We start from the raw sequence: 4,872 nt of genomic DNA, 5'->3' as shown, positions 1-4,872 counted from the left end.
ACTAACCTTTTTATTTCAACTTTAACAAATTAAATTTACAGCATATTGTAAAACATATATAACAGGGGTCTCATGGCTACGCCACCAGATGAAGGACAACTTATAAACATGCTGATTAAACTCATCAATGCAAAAAAGACGATGGAAATTGGTGTCTACACTGGTTATTCTTTACTCTCTACTGCTCTTGCTCTTCCTTATGATGGAAAGGTCTTTACTTATTATTATTATTATTATTATTATTATTATTATTATTATTATTATTAAAATAATGCAAGAGGGAACATTCATGAGCAGGACAAGTATTTTCAGTTTACATACATTTTCGTACTAAAACTCAATCCGATATCTGGTGGCATTTTCATAGAAACTCAAACCAAAAATCACAAAGAAACACCAAGAAAAAAGAAAGTTCAACAAGTAAAAATTTTGAGTTGTCATATGGTGCACGAATTGTAAATCACACTTTTCACAACTCGTACCACTAACCAGCAAGTGCACTGGGTCGTCCAAGTAATACCTTACGTGAGTAAGGGTCGATCCCACGGAGATTGTCGGCTTGAAGCAAGCTATGGCTATTTTGTAATTTTTAGTCAGGAAATCAATGATAAGAGTGATTATATTTATGAAGAGTAAATAGCATAAAATAAATAAGTAATGGAGAACAGATTGAGGATTTGGAGATGCTCTGTCTTTCGAATCTCTGCTTTCCTACTGTCTTCTTCTTCACGCACGCAAGGCTCCATCCATGGCAAGCTGTATGTTGGTGGATCACCGTTGTCAATGGCTACCATCTGTCCTCTTAGTGAAAATGGTCCAAATGCGCTGTCACCGCACGGCTAATCATCTGTCGATTCTCACTCATGTTGGAATAGGATCCATTGATCCTTTTGCGTCTGTCACTACGCCTAGCACTCGTGAGTTGGAAGCTCGTCACAGTCATTTCATCCCAGATCCTACTCGAAATACCACAGATAAGGTTTAGACTTTCCGGATCTCAGGAATGGCCGCCAATAATCCTAGCCTATACCACGAAAACTCTGATCAGGAACCAAGAGGCTAAGAGATACACACTCAATCTAAGGTAGAGCGGAAGTGGTTGTCAGGCATGCGTTCATAGGTTGAGAATGGTGATGAGTGTCATGGATCATCACATTCATCACGGTTAAGTACAAGCAAGCATCTTAGAACAGAAACAAGCGTGATTGAATAGAAAACAGAAGTAATTGCATTAATTCATCGAGACACAGCAGAGCTCCTCACCCCCAACCATGGGGTTTAGAGACTCATGCCGTCAGAAATACAATATGAAACATGTAAAATGTCATGAGATACATAGTAAGTCTCTAAAAGTTGTTTTTATACTAAACTAGTAGCTAGGGTTACAGAAAATAAGTAACTAAGTGCAGATAGTGTAGAAATCCACTTCTGCGGCCCACTTGGTGTGTGCTTGGGCTGAGCATTGAGCTTTACACGTGTAGAGGCTTTTCTTGGAGTTAAACGCCAGGTTGCAACTTGTTTGTGGCATTTAACTCTAGTTTGTAACCTGTTTTTGGCGTTTAACTTCAGAATAGGGCAGGAAGTTGGCGTTTGAACGCCAGTTTGTGTCATCAAAACTCGGGAAAAGTATAAACTATTATATATTTCTGGAAAGCCCTGGATGTCTACTTTCCAACGTAATTGAGAGCGCGTCAATTGGGTTTTTGTAGCTCCAGAAAATCCACTTCGAGTGCAGGGAGGTCAGAATCTAACAGCATCTGCAGTCCTTTTTCAGTCTCTAAATTAGATTTTTGCTTAGGTCCCTCAATTTCAGCCAGAAAATATCTGAAATCACAGAAAAATACACAAACTCATAGTAAAGTCCAGAAATGTGATTTTTATTTAAAAACTAATAAAAATATAATAAAAACTAACTAAAACATATTAAAAACTATGTAAAAATAATGCCAAAACACGTATAAATTATCCGCTCATCATCATAGATAAGCAAATATAAAAATCCACCGATATATTAATCAAAATTCAGTTTGTATGTATAGATCTGAGAAATATTGTATACATTATTTTTTTATGTCACTTTTGTATATATTTTCTTGAGAAAATGAAACTCTTTCCTTTTTGCAAGATATCTAAATGGAATTCTCATATCTTCTATTTTATGTGCACTTTCTCCACTTGTTCTAAGATTAAAATATAATTTATTTTACTAAATACTCTTCAACAATTATGATAATTATGTATAAATTAGTGATAATTATGTGGTAGATTCAAATAACAATCTACTGTTAATTATATCGTTGCTTCCAGTTAATTATGATTTTCTCTTATTTAATTTTGCATATTTATCAGTACTAATTTGGATTTTAGAGCAGTTAAACATAAAATCTGCTTCACAAAGTTACTCTTTTTTTAATTTTCTATTAATAAATGATTGAATATTTGAATATTTTATTTGTTTTCAATTTTAAAATTATATTATTAGTTTCAATGTTAACTTTCAGCATGCAAACATAATTTGAGTGTTTATATCATGTCAGGAACAACAATAGAAGTCTATGGAATATAGCAAATTCTTGAGTTGGCTGTTCTTAATTGTTAATGATAAATTGGTCATCTTTATTTTTCCTGGGGTAGAATCTTATTCTGTTTCATTTATTAAATTTTGATATACAGGCATCAATGTTGGAGTGGACTCCATCTCTAAGTGAATTAAAATGAACTTGTCTATGGACAGGTACGCCACATCAATCTCTAATTTTCTTTGGCAAAGTAGATGTTTCTGCTTTTGACAAGCTCAACAATACAACATATTTAAGTTACCTCGTGTTTTAGATAACCAATTCATTCTATATGAGCATAATGTAGTATTTGATCACATATAAGAAACTGAGAAACATAGAGGAGCTCTACATTTCATGATCTTTCATTTTTTTGTCTTTGTGCATTATTTTTTGACACAAAAATCTCTTATTCAAGAGACATAAGAAACTATTAATGATAGTATCGTAGTATCAGCATATTTCTTTGTTGCTTTCTCTTAATTTGTTCTTTGTTTTGTAGTTTTAGTTTTTCCAGTTGAAAAGTGGTAGTGAATCGGTCAGTGTCTTACTGTGAAATTAACTTTCTATTGAGCACTCATCACCTTCAAGACCAAAGATATAATACTTTTCTTGTTTATTATCTGCAGGAATATTTAGGCAGAGATGATCTATCATTTATCTTTACACTCAAGGTAAAAAATGTGCTGACATCATAATTTTGTATAGAAATTTGAAGATGAGTGATTACTGAAACTCATCTTGTAAACTTCAATTCCTTGATTAGGCAGCAGACAGTGCAACACTTTATGGAGTTTGTTTACATGTGCCTGAAATTGTTTAGAGGCCCCCTGGTATCCTAGACATGTATTGTCCTCCATCACCCAGTCCATTCAACAGCCGGTTTCTGGTTTCTGCACCACGCTGTTACTGTTTGCTGACTAGAGTTCCTTTCTTTGAGTTACACTTTGAGATGTTATACAGGTTAGCACATTGGTTGAAGACATGCCGAATGTCCTTTGGGTTCGTTAGATGCAAAATGAAATTCATTTTGTCTTGGCTGAAGTCTCATTGCACAGGAGCATCTGAACCAGATAACTCAGTTTGTAAATGAGTTGAATCTTACTAGAGGCATTCCCTTATAACAGTAAAAATTTTTAGGTTCTACTTAATTTGACCCTTTATAAAGGATAAAATCGTTCTGATTTAAGAAGCAGTATTCTCTTCATCTTATAATAACTATTTTGAATTGCATTTGTAATCTAATGCAGCCATTTCAATAAGAACCAGCTTTCAGGTGCCTCCAAACTTTTCAGCTCTGACATGGTGCTCATACATGTGTAAGTTCATATATTTTATAAGCTTGTGATGTCATCTATTTTACCATTTTTAACAACCTTTTTCTTTTTCCTTGCAGATTATTTAATGGAAATGATTTATCTGGTTCTATACCCGAAACATTAGGACTAGTTTAGACACTTGAGGTTCTGTAAGTAATTGCCGCATATTTCAGTTTTTTAATAAATTTTCTCGACTCTTTCTACCAATATAATTTTATTTTTTCTCTATATATTTAGTTGACTAGTTATATATTGTTTCTAATGATATCTTTTCATTGTTATAATTTTAATTTATAACAGCCGGCTTGATAGAAATTTCCTGACAGGAGAGGTTCCTACAAATCTTTGTAAGAGATGAGTTTGGATAATGAAGTTGGAGTGTTGGAGCAAGAAACAAAGATGTTGGAGCAAGTTCCCGAGATGAAACTCACACAAGAGACCAAGAAACTAAGGCAGGCTTGTTTTAAAGTTAATTACAAAAAGTTAATTACAAAAGGAGGAAACTTCTAGCCTCCAAATCTTATTCATCATCACTTAGCTAAGCTACCTATCTTGTATATTCATATTCTAAGTAGTAAAAACAACACTTATTAGATGGTTTAAATACATTATTAGATATTAGCATAGTTTAGGAAACTGGATGATAGATTTGACTGATTAGTGTTTATTGCAATGCTTGTATTTTGGTAAGTTTAGGAAGACAAGGTTTTGTATAGGACTTATTACTTTTGATTTTCAATAATAAAAAATTATATATTATATTAATATTTTGTTTATGAGTTATATAATATTTCATTTATGGATTATGATTTTTTGCTATTGTGAAATTTTAATCACAAAATTATTTATTTAACGCGATAAAAATGACGGTAAAAATTGTTTTTTTAAACGATAAAAAATGTCACTATCAGGGTAAAACAGCGGTTCAAAAATGCCATTTTAACCAACTAAAACGCTACTGTCAGGGTAAAAATGGTAGTTCAAAAATACCGTTT

General features: G+C 32.9%; 1 long non-coding RNA gene across 22 annotated transcripts in view; it reads left to right on the top strand.

Moving 5' to 3' along the window:
• Positions 1-4,353, top strand: part of LOC107648760 — a 10,543-nt gene extending 6,190 nt beyond the window's left edge. For 10 of the 22 annotated variants that reach the window (XR_002348781.1, XR_002348782.1, XR_002348776.1 and 7 more), the window contains 6 exons: positions 66-210; positions 2,674-2,734; positions 3,188-3,232; positions 3,325-3,877; positions 3,955-4,026; positions 4,178-4,353. This is a non-coding gene — a long non-coding RNA (uncharacterized LOC107648760). Of the gene's footprint in view, positions 1-41; positions 211-2,673; positions 2,735-3,060; positions 3,097-3,187; positions 3,233-3,324; positions 3,878-3,954; positions 4,027-4,177 lie in introns of all 22 variants that reach the window. The other 12 variants (XR_002348779.1, XR_002348785.1, XR_002348793.1 and 9 more) reach the window with 11 other exon arrangements.

This window comes from Arachis ipaensis, chromosome B06 (genome assembly GCF_000816755.2).
Source record: "Arachis ipaensis cultivar K30076 chromosome B06, Araip1.1, whole genome shotgun sequence".
Classification (NCBI taxonomy): domain Eukaryota; kingdom Viridiplantae; phylum Streptophyta; class Magnoliopsida; order Fabales; family Fabaceae; genus Arachis; species Arachis ipaensis.
Note: the sequence above shows the minus strand (reverse complement) of the source record. Positions and strands in the feature narration are given on the sequence as shown.